Raw genomic sequence first — 20,498 nt, forward strand, 5'->3', positions numbered from 1 at the left:
GTGGCATGTACCAATGCCATCTCACTAGTCCAAGTGATCAATTTCAGTTCACAATTGATCATACTGATACGTCTAAGTCCAAGGGATCACATAAACAAGACTAGTGTCTGCTAATACTACCTGATAGAATTAAAAAGGAGAGAACGATCCAACATGGGAAGCGAGATACACAGCAGGCTCATAGAATGGCAGATGTCCTAAACAGCACTCTGGCCTCAGAATCAGCCCTTAAGGCATTCGGATCTGGCTGAAGTACCCATGAGAGTATTTTAGGCGTGGAAAGCCAAGGCACCCTGAAAAAAAAAAGGAAAACCTAAATGGAAGATCTCTATGAGTGAGATCCCAGTGGAAAGAACAGGGCCATCAAAGAAGGAGGTACCTTTCTCTGAAGGGAGGAGAGAACTTCCACTTTGACTATGACCCTGTCAGAATAAGATCAAAGTCGGCGAACTCAAAAGGCTTCCATAGGCTTGGCAACTCATGACTAGAGCCTAGGGAGATTACTGACGCCATAAACAAGAGTGTCAAATTGTTAAGTCAACAACAGGAGTCACTGTGTAACTTACTTCTCATGTGGGATCTGTCCTTAGTGTGTTGTCCAATGTGAAGTAATGCTATAACTAGTACTGAAACAGTATTTTACACTTTGTGTTTTTGTGTGGGTGCAAACTGATGAAATCTTTACTTAATATATACTGAATTGATCTTCTGTATATAAAGATAATTGAAAATGAATCTTGATGTGAATGGAATGGGAGAGGGAGCGGGAGATGGGAGGGGTGTGAGTGGGAGGGAAATTATGGGGGGAGAAGCCATTGTAATCCATTAACTGTACTTTGAAAATTTATATTTACTAAATAAAAATAAATAAATAAAAAAGTCCAAAAAAAGTGGGAGGTAAAATTTTTTAAATATCAAGGAATAAAAAAAAGAAATGCTTTGAAGACCTGTTCTTTCCACTGGGATCTCACTCACAGAGATCTTTTGCCAGAGTGTCTTGGCTTTCCATGCCTGAAATACTCTCATGGGCTTTTCAGCTAGATCCGAACAGGTCTTCAAAGAAGGAGGTACCTTTCTCTGAAGGGAGGAGAGAACCTCCACTTTGACTATGACCTTGTCTAAACAAGATAAGAGTCGGAGAACTCAGAGGGCTTCCATAGCCTTGGAAACTCATGACTGGAGCATAGGGAGATTACTGATGCCATAGACAGGAGTGTCAATTGGTAAAGTCAACAACAGGAGTCACTGTGCACTTACTCCTCATGTAGGATCTCTGTCCTTAATGTGCTGTACATTGGGATTTAATGCTATAATGAGTACTCAAACAATATATTTCACCTTGTGTTTCTATGGGGGTACAGACTGTTGAAATCTTTACTTAATGCATACTAAACTGATCCTCTGTAAAAAAAAAAAAAAAAAAAAAAAAAAAAAAAAAAAAAGAAATTATCAACTCCCAACTTGACTCTCACTGGGATTAAACATGACAATAGGTCTGATCTGATTTCATCATCATTTAAAAAAAATCATCTATTATTTTTCACTTTATGTTTCTGTGTGGGAGCAAACTGTTGAAATCCTTACTTAATGTATACTAAGCTGATCTTCTGTATATTAAGATAATCGAAAATGAATCTTGATGTGAATGGAAGGGGAGAGGGAGTGGGAAAGGGGAGGGTTGTGGGTGGGAGGGACGGTATGGGGGGGAAGCCATTGTAATCCATAAATCGTACTTTGGAAATTTATATTCATTAAATAAAAGTTAAAAAAAAAGAAATGCTTTGTGTATCAGTTTTATTGCAAATATAGTGTTTTGTGAAATTTTGTTTCACTCTTTGTCAAGCTAATTGTTAACAATCATGGTTGGCATTGTGGTACAGGAGGTTAATCCATGGCCCGCAATGTTGGCATCCCATATCAGCACCTCTTTGAGTCCCAGCTGCTTTACTTCTGATCCAGTTTCCTGATAATGTGCACACTGGGAGGCAGCAGTGATGGTCCAAGTACTTGGACCACTGCCACTCAGATGGGAGACCTGGATGGAGTTCCTGGCTCCTGGCTTAAGCCTGGCCCACCCCCAGCTGTTGCAGCTATTTGGGAAGTGAACCAGCGGATAGATCTCTCTCTGTCTCTCCCTCTCTGTAACTCTGCCTTTCAAATAAGTAAATTAATCTTTTTAAAAATAATTGTATAGTAGTATAGTTTTTTGATCTGTGACTTTTAAAATTTACTGGAAGAGCACATTTGGCACCATGGACTCTGCTTCCTTGGGTAGCCACTCTAATAAACTTATTGTCTCCTGCATCAAATCTCCCATCTCTCATGCGCAGAGGCTGCTTGAGGTGAGCTGACCCTGGAGCAGGGATTTCAGAAACAGCCCAAGAAGTTGTCAAGAATTTTTTTCTTCAGGATTCTCCCTTCTCTCCCTACTTTGGCATCAGCTCCCTATGAATGCTTGTTGGTACAGGGAAACAGTATTTGCAGGGGAGTCAACAGGCTGCAAGACTGAATATAGAAATGTTAGAATGCTATTGCTTTTCTTGCTGCTGTAGAATGGTGATGCATATGCAAGATAAAGCTGCACAAAGAGTGGCTGGTCCAAATGCTATCATGATGCAGAGGACTGCCGCAGCTAAACCTGGGACTAGGAAGTTTCTTAACAACTTCCTCTCCTCTAATCCTGAAAATACTCAACTTCATCTCTCAACAGCATGAGGCAGTCAGATGAGTTATTGCCGTGTCTCCAACAGAAGTGGAAGGTTATAATTGACAGTGGGGAATATGTCACCAGGTATAAAATAACATAAACAATTTTTACTACTTAATTGTAAAGCCAGGAAGCTGATGTTGCAGGGTCAGACTGTTGGCTTTCCACATGCTCAGGTCCGAAGGCACACATTGCCTTGCCCCTCATCTCAACTTCTTTTCCATAGCAGAGGAATCTGTTCAGGCTAGATCTAATCTCAGAACCTGTAGACCTCAATGAACAGGTGAGGAATGTATTGTCATCGATCTAGCGACAAGCCATGGCCAGAGACCTGCAGCTCATTTGTGATTTCACCATGCCAGCACCTCCTTCATTGTAAGCCCTTTATAAGCCCCCCAAAACATCTTCATCCCACATAATGGTCATCTTTGGACTTGGAAGTCTGTCAACAAATTAAATGCTATCTTTCCTTCACCCCTCCTCTCAAAAAGCACTGTATATAAGTGAAAACAAAAATGGAATCTTTAATGTTGCACCTAGCATAAGACCAGAAGTTTAGAAATGCAAATTTGTTTAGAGAAAGAGCCTGGGTTTCCCTGCCTGCCCAGGGTTGGCTTAGGATTTTGGCAAAGTGATCCAAAACCACTGCAGCTGTGGTTCCAGTGGGCTCAGGCACAATTTCTGCCAGTGGCAGACCTTAATAGTCTCTGCACAATGCTGGTTTTGGCAGTGTGCAGAATGCAGGAGTTATGAGATGAGTGGCTTCCACTGAGATTTCAAAGGAAGCCAGGAAAAAAAGGTGTGATATAGGTTTGGAGGCCCTACAGAGAACCTCTGGTGGGGCAATGACAAGTGGAGTTGTGGAAGTTGTTCCAAAGTGGAGGCTTGAGGAAGATAGAGGTAATAACATGTTAGCCAGCATATGGGCTGTGACCAACAAAGCCATAGAAGAAGGGCTATCCAGGCCTTTTGGATCCTATTCCCCACTGCAGTGTGCCCAGGATGCCCAATTTAGTGCTCTAAGATTTAATGTTTGCCCTGTTGGGTTTTGGCATTGCTTTGGGCTAATTCTGAATCCTTTCTATTAGCATTTCTTCACTTTATAATAGGAATGTTTATCCTAAACATTAGATGAAGAATGTTCTCCCTGTGTCTCTCTGGTTTCAGGATTGCAACATGATTGTCCCTCTACCATCCTTCAGCCTTACCAGATGCTTGAATCTATGGGGCATTTGCTGTTGGACTATGAATCTCCAAAATAAACCTTCCTCCCTAAGAAGCTCTTCTCAGGTTTTCGAGTCAAAGTAATGTAAAGCTAACTAATACATGGATGGAATGAATACATTTTGCATTTTGAAGTAGATATGAGTCCTTGATGGCCAGGAGTGGCATACTATGGTTTAAATATGGTTTATACGCCCCCAAGGCTTCACTGTGATTAAGGCCTTGCTATCCAGAGAGGCACTATTGGGATGTAGTGGAAACTTTGGGAGATAGGGCATATTGGAAGATCCTTAGATCTTTGCAGATATGTCTTCAGAATTGAAGTAGTAGTAGCCAAGCCTCTCTTATCTCTTGGTTCCTGTCTTAAAATGTTGTCATTTGCTTTCTCCCACACTTGCTATCCATGCCATTATGTGATGTAGCCAAAAGGGGGCCCTTGCTGAGCCTGTGCCATGTTTGGACTTTGAATCTCTTCTGTTTATAAATTACCTTCTTTCAAATATTTAATTATGGTAACAAAAAGTTAATATTCACTCCATCATCAAATGAAAGTGGTATATATGTGATTGAGCCTGAGCATGTCCTGAAAGCACAAGTTACATGAAGTGGCTCAAATAATCATTATGCTTACTTCTGCTGCACTACCTTCTCTCTCCCAACCTGTACCCATAGCTTCTTGCCTTCTGCTAATTTGGAGTTTGGTTTATTCCTGCTTTCCTAAGTCTTTGAGGTGCTCTGTTAGGCTGCTTACTTTAAATCTTTGATGTATGCACTCATTACCATAAACTTCCCTCTTAATACTATATTTGCAGGGCCAGTGCTGTGGCATAGCAGGTAAATCTGCTGCCTGCAGTACAGTGTCAGCATCCCATATGGGTGCCAATTCAAGTCCTGGCTGCTCCACTTCTGATCCAGTTCCCTGATTATGCACCTAAGAAAGCAGCAGAAAATGGCCCAAATACTTGGGCCCCTACATGCACATAGGAGATCTGAATGAAGCTCCTGTCTCCTGGCTTCCACCTAGCCCAGCCCTGGCCATTGCAGCTATTTGGGGAGTGAACCAGAAGATGGAAGACCTTTCTCTCTGCCTCTCCCCTCTCTCCATAACTCTGCCTTTCAAATAAATAAAACATCTATTTAAAAATATATGACATCCTTTCATAATTAAAAACTCTCAACGGAATTCTGAAGAAGGTGGCTGCCACTATGGTGGAGCAGCAGAAGAAAAATGGCCCCGAGTTGCCACTGGTTCCAGTCAAGCAGCAGCACCATGGGAGTGGCAGGGTTGGGCCCCAGAATAGATCAGTAGTAAGTGACTCTGAGAGTTTTGCTGCAAGTGGAGCATCTGAGGTGTTCCTCCCTTCAAGCCCCAATCTCCCCAGTAGATCTACCACAGCAGCTGCAGGATGTGACCAACTGACATTGTTGTGGAATGTCTATGGTGACTGTGATAACCACACCACACTGAAGAGACACAGAGGAGTAGTGATGGAACATTATACACAGATTGTAGTATGCTCCTCAGAGATAAAACTGTGGCAGTGTGGGATAGTGAAATAGGCAAGAGAGTTAAAATGCTGAAGGCACATACTTCTTTGTGAATTCCTGTTATCTAGCCAGAAGAGGCTCCCAGTATATCTATACTGGCAATGATGGTGGTACAGTTAAGCTTTTAGATATACAGAAGAAAGCAGCCATCTAGACATTTCAGAACATGTATCAGATGTTAACTGTGACCTTCAATGACACAACTGATCAGATTATTCTTGGTGGGATAGACAAAAATATCAAAGTCTGGGACCTGCACCAAAACAAGCTAACTTACACAATCAGAGTTCATGCAGACTCAGTGACTGGACTGAATTTAAGTTCTGAAAGCTCTTATCTCTTGTCCAATTCGGCAGATAATACAGTGCAGATCTGGGATGTCTGGCCATTTGCCCCCAAACAGAGGTATGTGAAAATATTTCAATGAAATGTGCACAACTTTGGAAAGAATCTTTTGAGATGTTCTCGGTCATCTGATGGAAGAAAAATAGCAGCTGGCTCAGTTGACAGGTTTGTGTATGTGTGGGATACCACAAGCAGAATATTGTATAAGCTGCCTGGCCATGCTGGCTCCATCAGTGAAGTAGCTTTACATCCCAATGTGCCCATCACTCCCTCAGCATTCAGTGACAAGAAACTGTATATGGGGGAGATCCAGTGAAGGTACAGAATGGAAGACTCCAAGGCTTCTTGACCTTGAGACCTCAGGCTATGTAAGTGGCACCAAACAGTGCCCAGATAGCATCCATCCTTCAGATGAACATTACTAGCAAGAAACAGAAGAGCTAGTGGCCATATTCCAACAACAACTTGTATCCCATGTCAACCAGAATGGTTGAGGATGTTGCTAGTGGCCTCCAAAACAACCTGCCAGTTTTTAGGAACTGATTGTTTTTCAATCATTTTACTTTCATTTTTAAAATAACGTTTCTTCAAATGGACAAATATTGGTTGGTTTGCAGTTCCCTGTTTTCTAATGCAGGCCAAAGATAGAGAATGTGACTAAAAATTGTTAACTGGATTTTGTTTTGTTTTAGTTCACAAACAGGTGTGTCTGATATTTTCTTACTGTGTTTCTCTGAGTCATTTTGTACTAAAAACCAAATATATGCCTTTTTACAAGAAAAAACTCTCAACAAATTAGGTATAGAAGGAACATACCACAAAATAATAAAGGTTATATATGACAACATATAATCAATATCATACTAAATGGGGGAAGGGCTGAAAGTGTTTTTCCTTAGATTTGGTTTAATACTCTCACCACTCTTATTCAATTTGTTTTGGAAATCCTAGCAAGAGAAACTAGGCAAGAAAAATAAATAAAGGGCGTTCAAATTAGAAATGATGAAATAAGTTAAAAATATCTGTGTTTCAGATGACATGATTTTATACATGGGAAAATCTGAACACTCCACCAAAAAGTTGTTAAAACTGATAAAGAAATTCAGTAAAGTTGTAGAATATAAAAGTCAAAATACAAAAAAGTAGCATTTTAACATTTCAACAACAATGTTACTAAACGGGAAACAACAAAGCAATCTCATTCTTGATAGCTATGAAAATATATTTAGGACCAAATTTAACCAATGAAGTGAACAATTTCTATAATGAAAATTATAAAACACTGATGAAAAAATCATAGAGGACCCATGAAAATGGAAAGATATTCAATGTTCATGGATTGGAAGAATTAATATTGTTAAAATGTCCATTTTACCCAAACCAATCTATAGAAGCAAAGCAATGTCCATCAAAATACCAATGATATTCTTTACAGAAATGGAAAAAATCCTACTATTCATATGGAACCATAAAAGACTCAGCATAGCCAAAACTATCCTGAGCAAAAAGGCAAAACTAGAGATATACAGTAGTTGACTTGAAAGCATATTACAAAGCTACAGTGATTAAAACAGCATATCACAGGGGCTGGCATTTGGCTTAGTGGATTAAGCCACCACCTGAGATGCTAGCATCCCATATGGGCACTGGTTTGAGTTTCTGCTGCTCCAGTTCTGATCCAGCTCTCTGCTAATGCTCCTGGGGAAACAGCAGAGACAGCCCAAGTCCTTGGGCCTCTGTATTCATGTAGGAGACCTGGATGAAACTTCTTGCTCTTGGTTTCAGCCTGGCCCAGCCCTGGCCATTGTGGCCATTTGGGGAGTGAGCCAGTGGATGGAAGATCTCTCTCTCTCTCTCTCTCTCTCCCCCTATCCGTCTCTCTTTGTATCAAATAAATGGTTGTCTCCACATATTCATTCATTCATTCAAGCTGAAAGAGGTTTTTTCATCTTCAATATATGAAAAATATATGAAAAAATTTCAATATATGAAAAAAATTGTATTGGTTGTCTCCATTCCAATCCATTGAAAGGAATAACAAGTATAGATGAGTGTGCATGGAACATTTTTAAGTGTCATATTTGAAAGTGACACATATCATTGGTCAATATTCCATTGCCCAAAACTCGGTCGTATGTCTACTCCAAACTGGCTACTCCAGAAAGAAAGGCTTTTCAGTCTCGTTATGTGCCCAGAAAATATAATAGAATACAGATTATGGCACATAGCTATCAATCTCTGCCATGTGTTGAAAGTTGTGATAAAAAATGAGAAATAAAAGAGTTGCACAATATTCAAAATATGGAAGTAGGTATAACCACTGTAAAAATTCAACAAAGTAAAATTTTTAAGAAAGAATATTATTGATGACTCTGAAAATAATTGCCATGATTTGAATAGGATATGGCTCTCAAATTCATGCAGATGGCTAAGCCTCAAAGTCATGAAGTGATGATACTTAGAGGGTAAAGGCTTGATCCAATTATGGTGTCTAGGATATAGGCCTAGTGAGAGGTTCTTAGGTCATTGGGGAGAATGCTCTTAGAAGGTAGTTCTTATAAGAGGGTTAGCTATAAAAGCCTGATATCAGGCCCACTTTCTCTCTGCTTCCCAGCTCACTAAATCACTATGTGATTTTTCTTCCACGTATACTCGGTCGTTGCCATCTGACCTCACTAAACGGCTGAACCAAGGTGGGGGGTACTTGATCTTGGACTTTGAAACTACAAAACCATGAGTCAGAATAAACCTCTTTCCTTCACAAGCAGCTTGTCTTAGGTATTTCACTGAGTAGTAAAAAGATAATACAGAAAATTGGTACTGAGGAGTGGGGCCCTTACTATAACTACCTAAAAATATGGTGGCAGTTTTGGAGTTGGTTAAATGGAAGATGTCAGAAGAGTTTGGAGGATGAGGCCAGGAGAAGCTTAGAATGCCAAAAGTGGAGAATTACAGGTGATTCTGATTAGAGCTCAGAAGACAAGGAAACTAGGAAAGAGGTGGAAATGAAGAATCTATTGAGAATCATATTAAAGGACATCTTTGTTACACCATGGCATAGAACCTGCTTATTCATGTCCATGTCTTGAAGTGTTGTAGGAGGCTGAACTTAAATATGGCGGACTACTTGCTTGACAGAAGAAACTTCAAGGCAGCATTCAGCCTGCAGGTGTTATTGGTTACTGTTGGTGAGTTTTGCAGTGATAATCAAGAGCAAAAATGAGCAGAGCAGAGAGATTTCAAAAGAAAGCCTAGGACGCCAGTTAGAGTTCTGGAGCCCCTGCAGGGGCAATGCTTAGTGAAGCCATGGGAGTGAAGCCACAGTGGAGACCCCAGAAAGGTAGAGGTATTGGCAATGTGAGACATCCACCATGGAAGGCCACAAGTAGCGTGTCAGGCAAACCTGGGAAAGCAGCAAATATCAATGTGCAGCCTCAGTGAGCAGCCATGTAGGTAAAGACTAACAGAGCTTTGGAGGCATGGAAGCCTCCACCTAGACTTCAAAGAATGTCTTGGGCAACCTAAGGGCCCAGGCAGAGATGTGTCACAGTAGCAAAGCCACTTCAGAGAACCCCCAGTAGGCAATGCCAAGTGGAAATGTGGTATTGGAGCTGCTGCATACAAACCCCACCAGGATAATGTCCAGTGGAGCTGAAGAGGTAAGACTCCAAATTGTGAGAACTGAAGAATTCCCAGTGACCAGCAAAGCCACAGGGACAGGATTGTCTAAGTCCTTATGAACTCATCTTCTGCCACAGTGTGCCTCAGATATTGGACATAGAGCTCTAGGATTTAAACTCTGCCCTGCTGGATTTGGGTCTTGCTTTTGGCCAATTCCTCTTTCCTATCCCCCAGCCCCTTTCTTTTGGAATGGGAAGGTTTACCCCTGTGTCTGTTCCACCGTTTTATCTTGGAAGTACCTAACTTATTTTTTATTCTACAAGGACTCAAAGCTAAGGGAGTTTGCTTAGGTCTCAAGTGAGACATTGGACTTTGGAATATTGAATTAATGTTGGATTGAGTTAAGACTTTGAAACTTTTAGATATAGAATGAATTATGCTGTATGTGAGAAGGACATGAGATTGGGGCAGCAGGAGCAGAATTCAATGGCCTGAATAGAACACAGCTCTTGAATTGCTGCAGAAGGTTAAGTCTCAAAGTCATGGATTAATAGTACAAACAGGATGGAGGTTTGATCCCATTGTGGTATCTAGAAGGTGGGCCCAATAGGAAGTCCTTAGGTCACTGGGAGAATGCACTTGGAAGGTCATTGTCATGAGTGTGTTGATTATAAATGTTTGAGTCAGTCCCAATTTCTTGGTTTTCTGGCTTATCATATGACTGTTCCTTTGCACACTGACACCACCACTGTGATCCTCCTGCCTCATCAGTTGGCCAGACCAGTGAGTCCATCCAGTCTTAGACTGTGAAACTTCAAAACTGTGAGCCAAAATAAACATCCTTGCTTCATAAGTAGCTTTTCCTAGGTATTTATAATATAATGTAATAATTCTAAGATATTGATGAAAATATTACCTATGAAAATGACAACAAAACTGATTTTAGGAGAAATAAATCTGGGTAGATCAAGAAACATGAAATAAATTTAGTTTATGGAAAATAAGGGTTTTTCAGGTAAATTATTACAAGCATCCATGGAATGGATATTATAATATTTTAATGGTTCCTGAACACTTAAACCAACAGATAACACCCTGATTTTCTATGAAATGAATACCAAAATTAAAATTAAAACATACATTTTATTATTTGAAAAGCAAAATACGGGAGAGACAAAATCTATCCACTCCCCAAATGCCTGCAACAGCCAGGCTCAAGTCAGCAGCCAGGAACTCCATTTGGGTCTCCCACATGAATGGCAGGGGCCCAAGTATTTGGGGTATCATCCACTGCCTTCCCAGGTGTGTTAGCAGGAACCTGGATCAGAACTGGAGTAGCTAGTTCTAACTGGCACTGTGATATGGGACATGGATGTCCCAAGCAGTGGTTTGGCCTGCTATACCACAATGTCCACTCCTAGACTAAAATCTTTTTTTTAAAATGCTAGCAGGGGTGGGCACTTAACCTAAGATGTCCATGTTACACACCAAAGTATCTAGGTCTGATACCTGGGTCTTTCCCAGATTCTAGCTTCCTGCCAATGCAGACCCTAGGAGGCAGCAGCAATGGCTCAAATAATTGGATTTCTACCACCCATGTGAGAGACCTGGATTGAGTTACTGGCTCCCAGCTTTGGCCTAGCCAATCCCAGTCATTGCATGCATGCATTTGGGGAGTGAACCAGAGGATGGGAGCTCCTTCTATCTGTATCTCTCTCTCTCTCTGTTTCTCTCAAATAAATAAATAAATAATATTTTTTAAAATTTAAATGTTAGCAAGCTAAATACAGCATAGCCCAGTAATTTTTATACCAGGAAAAATGATTCAATACTAGGAAATTTGTAACATAAATCATCACATTAATATGCTTAGAAATATTTCCCAATTGTAAAAGATGTCAAAAATTTATTTGATAAAAATGCATCATAATCAGTTTTTTTTAAAAAACTTGAGAAATTACACTAAAAGTATATTTCATTTTAGCATGATAAAGACTATTTGTAATTAGCACTAATTCTTAGAACCAAGACAAAGATGACCACTACCAATATGACAAGGGTTTAAAAGCGTTTTTTTTTTTTTATTTAAAAAGGCAGAGCTACAGAGAGAGAGAGAGAGAGAGAGAGAGAGAGAGATCTTCCATCTGTTGGTTAATTCTCCAAATGGCCAGGGTTTGGCCAGGCCAAAGCCTGGAGCTTCTTCCAGGTCTCCTACATGAGCGAAAGGGGCTCAAACACTTGGGCCATCTTCTGCTGCTTTCCCAGGCACATTAGCAGGGAGCTGGATTGGAAGTGGAGCCATCGGGACACAAACTGGTGCCCAAATGGGATGCCAGCACTGCAGGCAATGGCCCCTAAAACTTCTTTTCAATGCAATAAAATAAGACAAAGAAATAAAGTTTACCAAATACTGTAAGAGGAAATATTTTTTTTAATTTTTTGACAGGCAGAGTGGATAGTGAGAGAGAGAGAGACAGAGAGAAAGGTCTTCCTTTTTCCATTGGTTCACCCTCCAATGGCCGCCACGGCTGGTGCGCTGTGGCCAGCACACTGCACTGAAGAGGAAATATTTTTATTTATAAAATTCACTGTTGTCTATTTGTATTTTGAAAATTTCAAAGAAGCTAACTGAAAAACTATTAGAAGTCACAAGAGTGTTTAGTAAAGTATTATAAACAAAATTTAAAATCTGTAGCTTTCCAATAAACAAACAATCACCATTTAGAACATTTGCTCAAAAAGTAGCTCCTTCAGAAACAAGACAATACAATGCAAAGCAAATAGCTGTACCATATTAGGAAATGTATAATAGTACCTTAAACCCTAGTGAAGACTGAATTTGTTCTCTTTGTATTAATACCACATTAACATGAAAAAATAATTTTAAATTTTTTTTCAAAATAATAAGATAAAACACAATTTAAGACATTTAAAAAAACTTACTGAGAGACTTTTTTTTAAAAAAAAGATTTATTTATTTATTTGAAAGGCAGAGTTACAGAGAGGCAGAGCAGAGAGAGAGACAGAGGTCTTCCATCCACTGGTTTATTCCCCAGGTGGCTGCAACAGCTAGAGCTTTGCCAATCTGAAGCCAGGAGCCAGGAGCTTCCTCTGGGTCTCCCACGCAGGTGCAGGGGCCCAAGCACTTGAGCCATCTTCTACTGCTTTCCCAGGCCATAGCAGAGAGCTGGATCAGAAATGAAGCAGCTGGGACTCGAACCGGCGCCCATATGGGATGGCGACACTGCAGGCAGTGGCTTCACCCACTACACCACAGAGCCAGCCTGACGGACTTTTAATATTTGCATAAATGGACAAAAGTACTGTGTTCCTAAAAGAAGAAATGTCATAAGGTTTTAATGTCAAAGGTTTTTAATTCTCCCCAATTTAATTTTTAGGTTTAATACAGTTTCTATTTATATCCCAATGGGATTACTTGGAGGGAAGGACCTGATAAAATTATCCCTATATTTATATGTAAAACATGCACAAAATTAGCCAAGAGTATTTTGAGAAGAATACCAGGGGGTGATTTGCACTTTCAGATATTAAAACATCATAAAGCTATAATAATTAAAATACTTGTTGCCAGTGAAGGAATAAAAACAAAAAACAGAATGGAAGAAATAGGCACAGTTATACACAAATATTTGCTATATAATAAAATATATAATTTCAAACAAGATGAAAAAGAATGTTATTTAATAAACTATAGTAAAAAATTTGACCATTTCCTCGTAAGTGTATATCAAAATATATTAGATATATATATAAAAGTTAAACATTTTAAAAAATTAGGAAAAATATTGGAAACTAATTCTATATAAAGGTCTTTTACCCTAATAAACAAGGAAAAGGCAAAATTACATAAAATTTAAGATTTCTTTGAAATATTGTAACGAAACTAAAATATTAACAATACCCTAAATAGACATTTGTGCATACAGGATAAACGCATGCACAATTTCTCACAAATGCATAAGACAAACACCCCAATAAAAAATGAAGTAATCAAGAATGAAGAACAGCCAGCACCACGGCTCACTTGGCTAATCCTCTGCCTGCGGCGCCGGCACACCGGGTTCTAGTCCTGGTTGGGGTGCTGGATTCTGTCCCGGTTGCTCCTCTTCCAGTCCTGCTCTCTGCTGTGGCCCGGGAAGGCAGTGGAGGATGGCCCAAGTCCTTGGGCCCTGCACCTGCATGGGAGACCAGGAGGAGGCACCTGGCTCCTGACTTCAGATTGGCGCAGAGCGCCAGCCGCAGCGCGCTGGCCATAGCAGCCATTTGGGGGGTGAACCAATGGAAGGAAGACCTTTCTCTCTGTCTCTCTCTCTCTCACTGTCTAACTCTGCTTATCAAAAAAAAAAAAAAAAGAAGAAGAAGAAGAACAAGCAATTCAGCTGTAGTGAATATCTAGTGTTTTGTTTGTCTAGTACCACTGTCCTTCGCGTGAATCCAACTATGTGATTTGAATAGAACCTCCTGGATTTCTACATGATCCCACATCTCTAACAAAAATTTATTGTTCCACAGGTGAGCACCTTTCTTAAAGATCCCTGGCTTTTACTCCCAAAATCCACTCCATTCTGACCTTTGCGTATCCAAAGCTATCAATGAGGTCAGAAAAAATACCTTGTTTCATTTTTATTTAACAAGATCTATACTTCCTAGAAGGCAGTTGTAAATTACAATTTCCTTCCTTATAACTAAAAAGCTTTTTAAGGTTCAATATTGGAGTATAAAAATAGGGAAGTTGAGAAAACTGCCAAAGTTGCAGTGAGAGAGCTTACTTCCAGAGGGAGGAAGTTTTATAATTTACTGCTCTAACTTTAGGAGTATCTTCTCTGACTTGGTTTAAAATAAGTTTCAGGGAAAGCGTTGTGGCACAGCCAGTTAAGCTACTGCTTGGCACACCAATATCTTATATGGGAATGCCTGGAACTGAGTCCCATCTTTTCTTCTGATTCAGCTTCCTGCTAATGTGTACCCTGGGAGGCAGCAGATGATGGCTCAAGTATTTGGGTCTCTGCCATCCATATGGGAGATCCAGATGGAGCTCTTGGCTCCTGGCTTCGGGCTGGCTCAGTTGTTGCAGACATTTGGAGAGTGAACCAGCAGATGGAATCTCTCTCTCTCTCTCTCTCTCTCTCTCTCTCTCTCTCTCTATCCCTCTCCTCTTCAAACAAATAACATTTCAAAATAATATAACAAGTTTCAATAAACATATAGTTGTATTTAAAATAAATAACTCATACTTCTGGCACAGGTAGTGTTGAAAGTAAAATCAACGAAGCACAGAATCTCTGTGAAAGTAAGTTAACTTTAAAGTCAGTAGAATACAATATTATGTGTATTTTATTCTAAGACTTCTTCCTGGAAGGTTGAAGATAAAGCTTTGAATTGAGGAGGTGTCATAGTGGGTAAGAATGATAATCAGACTTCTAGTGATTTATAAGCTCTTCACCCTTGGGGTCATTACACCCCCTTCTACTTACCCACCACCTTGTAGCTGACACAGGTCTTGACTTTGGCCATTTTGAAGCAACCTAGATATAATATAGGCTCACAGGCCAACAATATAAAGAAGAAGCATAGGTATTCCAAAAGAAAATCTAGATTTCAGACTCTACTAGAAGCATAACTACTAAAATTAGGAATACCACGAATTTAAAATAAGCATAATAGATATACAATAACACGTAAGAGAGGATGTTAGCAATATGATACAAAAGTAATACAACATAAAAAGAACGAAATGAAAGATCGCATAAAAGATAAAGATTCCGGCAGGCATTTGGCACTGTTTGAGACACTTGGGTTTATCCCAGCTCCACTTATTCTAGCTTCCTGCTAATGCATAACATGGAAGATAGTAGATAATGGTACAAGTACTTAGGTCTTTCTCACTCAAGTTGGAAACCTGGTTTCAGTTCCAGGCTCCTAGTTTTGGCCTGGTCCAGCCCCCGCTGTTGGGGTATTTGGGAAGTAAACAAACTGATCAAATATCTCTCTTGGTCTCTTTATCTCTCTTTGTGTCTCTCTCCTTCTTTCTCTGCCTTTGAAATAATATGAAAATAATGAAGATCAAGATAAATGGGATAATGCAAACAACTAAAAAAAGTCAATCTGTGAATTGGAAGATAAGAATGAGGAATTCTCCTAGAATGCAAAAAAATAAAAAAAGGAGAGAGCGAGAGAGAGAGACCAAATACACATATATATAAAACCAAACCTGGGCCTGGTGCTGTGGCGCAGTGGGGTAATGCGCTGGCCTGAAGTGCCAGCATCCCATATGGGCGTCGGTTCTAGTCCTGGCTGCTCCACTTCTGATCCAGCTCTCTGCTATGGCCTGGGAAAGCAGTGGAGGGATGGCCCAAGTCCTTGGGCCCCTGCACCCAAGTGGGAGACCCAGAAGAAGCTCCTGGCTCCTGGCTTTGGATTGGCGCAGCTCCAGCCTTTGTGCTCGATTGGGGAGTAAACCAGCGGATGGAAGACCTCTCTCTCTCTCTCTCGCTCTGCCTCTCCTCTCTCTGTGTAACTCTGACTTTCAAATAAATAAATAAATAAAATCTAAAGAAAACCTAAGGGATGTCAGCAATTGAATTTGATGTACCAATGTACTGATATCTAGACAATAGGAATCTTACAAAAAGAAAAAGAAATTAATAACAAAGGAAAGGAAGTACTGAGGAATAATGAAGATAAATATAACAGAAAAAAAGTATATTCCTTAGCCTGACAAAAGTGCTTCTACAAAAACCTGCAAGGAACACCACACTATTGAGCCACATGTATAAATCCCAGCCCAAATGCAGAAGATGAGCTAAGATGTCCCAAATGAAGCAGTGATACGGAAGGGGGGGCAAATTCCTCCTCTTCCTCCTTTTGTTCTGTTCAGGTCCTCTCTCAATGGAGTAAATGATGCTCACTCACTTTACTGAGTCCACCAATTAAAATACTAATTTCATTCAGAAACATCTTTACAGACACACCCAAAATTGATGTTCAATGTAGGCACCCTGTAGCATAGTGAAGTTGACACAAAACCATCACAGCCACCATACAGGAACAGGCTTAAACATAGGGTATGTGATGGGGAAAGCAAAATTTGAAGCAGGAGAGGTAGAGAATGATTGTCGCTCCCCGTCTTCGTGGAGGAACGACACAGGACCCTGCGCTGTTCTTTCGTCTGCTCGGCCCTCCCCGGGTTTGCTGCTGGTTCTTCCCGGGTTGGCTACCGTCCCTTCCACCTCCGTGGAAGGGCGGTTCCCCCTGCCACATTCCCCACTTCTGCGGGGGAGCGGCACACCGCCGGCCGGCTCTCTCGGGGGCTGCACAGGTGTTCCTCAGGTGTTCCCCTTAGATGTTCCTGGTGCATGTTGTCTCTCTCCTCCTTTATAGTCCTCTTCCACCAATCCCAACTCTGCTACCCACACGCCGAGTACGCTGCTCTCCTCCAATCAGGAGCAGGTCCTGCAGCTTGTCAAGTTGGTGAGAGGCAGCTGGGTAGAAGCTGTTGCCTCCTCTCCCAGTGCCATATTGTGCGAGAGCAGATGCATAGAATAAGTCTTAATTCCAGTAACTTAGTCTAGTCCAAGATGCTCCCCACAATGATCAGATCATGAAAAGTCTTGAATGTCTTGTGAGCACCTTAGACTTTATCTTCTATATAATGAGGATCCAATGAAGATTTTAAGCAGGATTGCAAAGTGGTCAGATTTTGTCTTAGAGTAATCTAAAGTCATGAGGAACGGAAGTGGAGGTAAAGAATATGTAAAGGAGATACTATAGGTACAGAAATATTATTCCTGATTTCCAGTTCCCAATTTATTTTAGTCACAATTCTCTGAATGTACTTTAGTTCACCTATAATCTATCCAGAGGTGAACACAATAAACAAAATTTGGTATATATTGCATTTGTTAGAGCATAACAATGTACACAGTGCCTCATGACCAGTACATTTTCCAGTGCTTGGAAAAGTTCTGAGGAATCAAGTAAGGTAACATACACAAAACATTTCACAATTCCTCATTTTTTCCTTTTCTTTACATCTAAATTAAATAAAAGTAAATGTTAGCTGTCATTATGACCTAATGAAGACACAATGAAGGATAACTAATGACAAAAATAACACCTGCTCAATAAATTGTCACTGTTCCTGACTGCTTTATATACTCTGCCTTGCAATACTGATCATTAATCACTGTGCCAATCTTTGATACTACTATGATTCTCATTTTAAATTGAGAAAAACTGAAACTGACAAGTGAGAAAAGATATTTAAGAGACAAAATTAATATAGCTTAGGTCGGTGCCGCGGCTCACTTGGCTAATCCTCCGCCTGCGGCGCCAGCATCCCATATGGGTGCTGGGCTCTAGTCCTCTGCTGTGGCCCGGGAAGGCAGTGGAGGATGGCCCAAGTGCTTGGGCCCTGCACCTGCATGGGAGACCAGGAGGAAACACCTGGCTCCTGGCTTTGGATCAGCACAGGGTGCTGGCCGCAACACACCAGCCGTAGCGGCCATTTGGGGGGTGAACCAATAGAAGGAAGACCTTTCTCTCTGTCTCTCTCCCACTATCTAACTCTGCCTGTCAAAAACAAAACAAAACAAAACAAAAGAATTATTATGGCTTACTTATTGTTTAGATGTGAGCTTTGAGGGAGTAACAGCATTCAAGATGATACCCAGCTTTCCGGTGTGGGCACTGAAAGGATGCAGGTTAGGGAAAAAAAGAAAACAGGAATGTATTAGGTCAATTGGGGATTATATTAAGTTTTAGGTGCCTGAAAGAGATTCCCAGCTGCCATTAAATAGTTGACAGAGTTACAAGAGTGTTGTCTGGGCTTCCTTTATATGGGAATCATCACTATACAGATTATAACCAAAGCAATGGTAATGGTTAATACCACCAGGAAGAGTGTGAGAAGTGATAGAGTGTAGGGCACAGCCCTATGGAATGGGAACATTACAAAGGAAAATGAAGAGCTGCCATGGACGTGAGAGGAGAACCTAAAGATAGTGATGTCTTAGGAAAAGCTAAGAACCCAGGGGACTTCAAAACGGAGGAAATAATTATTTTTAAATGTTGGAGAGCAGAAGTATGGCAATGGCCACAAAGTATTTATCTTAGCAACACCACAAATAATTTTGGCAGGAATGGAGAGGTGGGAGAAAAGCCACTGGCTTAAGTCTGTGTGTGAGGAGGCTGAGGCTGTGGGACTGAGAGAAGTGACTGCGGACTGTTTCAGAAGAGAGAAAATATGCTAATAAAGAGCGAGTAAGCCTGGAGCCGCTGAGTCATGAGAAGGAAGGGTTCACCATTGAGAAGCTAGACTCTGACCTGGCAAGAAGGAATAGGGATGTAAGAGGGTGGTCTTAGATTAAATGAAGGTAGTTTATTATTGTTATTACAAAAGTAGGGGAAAGAGGATTGGTGACGGGTCTAAGAAAGTTAGAAAATTTCATGGCGAAAGTGGAGAGTTCTGTCAGATGACTTCTATTTTGTTTGTAAATTAATAGGCGATAATACTAACCTGCTGAGACAAAGCTGGGAGATGGCGGAGCAAGCTCGACAATTCATTTATCCTGCCCACACAGTTCTGGTATATTATTTTGTAGTCCTGTATCCTCTAGTTTTCCTGTATCCTTGTAAAGCATTTAACGTTATTTACAAGGAGAGTTGTTGACTGTGTCACAGACTCGGGATTACGCCAATCGGAACTACCACTCCCGAAATGCAGTTCGGTTCCTGGGAAGGGCCGGTGACTGGGAACGCAACAGGCCCCGCCCCACCGCCTGCGCCCATTGGAGGAGCACTCACACTCCCAGGAGGCCACGCTAGGCGGGGCGCTTTACGCGGAAGTAAGCGGCGTCTCGTCACAACCTTCTCTGGGAGCGGGCAATCGGCGACCCAACGCTGACCTGAGTCCCTTGGTCCTGAGCCCGTGCGCCCACAAAGGGTGCCCAGACAGGTAAATGGACCAGGGCTCGCTCTGAGGGAGGCGGGGAGACAACGGCGGAGGGAGCGCAGAGCTGTTGATGAAAAGGTGGTGGGGGGAGCGAGGAGGCAGTGCAAGGGTGACTTGGATTTCTCTGATGTTGACAGTTCGAATTGTTGGGCAGATCCAGTTTTGCCGGAATACCTTTTCTATCTCTGAAAAGGCCTCGAGTTACAGAGTATCACAGTGCGTCACTTAAGGTGACGTTAAAGTGGAGGAAAATGCTGACTTTTCCTCAGTACCCATTCTGCAAGACCTTTCTGTAGCTTTTGAATCCCCAGAGATCGCCTGAGACTTGACGCCCTTGGCCGATGACGTCATATTCTCCTTTGCTTCCTACTTCTGGCTGTTCATGCTCCTCTGGGGTTCTTAGCCCCCTGTGCATCTTTCTTCCACCAACCATTATTGACCTCTCCTTTCTCAGCTGGATAGGAGCTATTTCTCCGCTCACACCCATTTCCTCAGTATCAGAGCTGCAGATTACTGTTATTTTTATTAACAGCCAGTATTTACCAAACTCTGATCATACAGTATAGTCTTCCCTCTCCCATTACTCCCACAATCAATTGCCGAGTCATTTTCTTTCTGTCTAATTAATTGCTCCCAACCACTTGTACCTCCATTCGCCCATCTTTGATCCTAGAGAATATTGTCAGGTTTGGGACATTCTTTCCATTTGAATAGTTGTAACAGAACAAATCTAGTCATATGGGATTATTTAACAAATAGTTTTTGAACAGCTCATATATGCTAGACACACTTCTAAATACAGGAGTTATAGCTGCAAAGAAGACATAGGTCAGTAATTCCAAATATTTACATGCTTTGAGGGTGGGGGTAAGAAGACAATTAAGATGATGTTATATCTTGGTTAATGCAAAGTAAAGCAGGTGATTGACTTGACAGGATTAGATTGTATCCTAATAAAGTCAGAGGGATTGGATTGTGTCTTGGAATTCTCAAAAAGGATATTTGTAGTACCAACAAGAATAGTCTTGATCTAACTTTTTAAAACACCTTTTCCCTTGTCTATCATAGCAATCTTTGTTC

The 20,498-nt window shown here is 41.0% G+C and overlaps 1 protein-coding gene, 2 long non-coding RNA genes and 1 pseudogene across 9 annotated transcripts in view; 2 read left to right on the top strand and 2 right to left on the bottom strand.

Moving 5' to 3' along the window:
- The window catches only part of LOC103345407 (uncharacterized), a 45,242-nt gene extending 26,066 nt beyond the window's left edge, over positions 1-19,176 (bottom strand). The window contains exons 1-3 of one of the 2 annotated variants that reach the window (XR_515324.5): positions 18,984-19,176; positions 18,085-18,154; positions 17,046-17,180 (exon numbers count right to left, since the gene is read on the bottom strand). This is a non-coding gene — a long non-coding RNA (uncharacterized LOC103345407). Of the gene's footprint in view, positions 1-17,045; positions 17,181-18,084; positions 18,155-18,983 lie in introns of those variants that run through there. The other variant, XR_007915614.2, reaches the window with a different exon arrangement.
- LOC100340799 (U5 small nuclear ribonucleoprotein 40 kDa protein pseudogene) lies at positions 5,138-6,140 on the top strand (annotated as a pseudogene).
- On the bottom strand, positions 12,397-13,641 carry LOC138847698 (uncharacterized). Its single transcript, XR_011385648.2, has 2 exons — positions 13,491-13,641; positions 12,397-12,776 (listed from the first exon to the last, which is right to left on the bottom strand). It is a non-coding gene; the product is annotated as an uncharacterized LOC138847698 (long non-coding RNA).
- A 122-nt stretch (positions 19,177-19,298) lies between the features above and the next one.
- The window catches only part of VAMP7 (vesicle associated membrane protein 7), a 59,389-nt gene continuing 58,189 nt past the window's right edge, over positions 19,299-20,498 (top strand). For all 6 annotated transcript variants that reach the window (XM_002722201.6, XM_017338149.4, XM_070066508.2 and 3 more), the window contains exon 1: positions 19,299-19,421. The gene's annotated coding sequence lies outside the window, so the exon portion shown is untranslated. The remainder of the gene's footprint in view (positions 19,422-20,498) is intronic.

The sequence above is a fragment of the Oryctolagus cuniculus genome, chromosome X (genome assembly GCF_051225735.1).
Source record: "Oryctolagus cuniculus isolate XC-2025 breed Fujian yellow rabbit chromosome X, ASM5122573v1, whole genome shotgun sequence".
Taxonomy (NCBI): Eukaryota; Metazoa; Chordata; class Mammalia; order Lagomorpha; family Leporidae; genus Oryctolagus; species Oryctolagus cuniculus.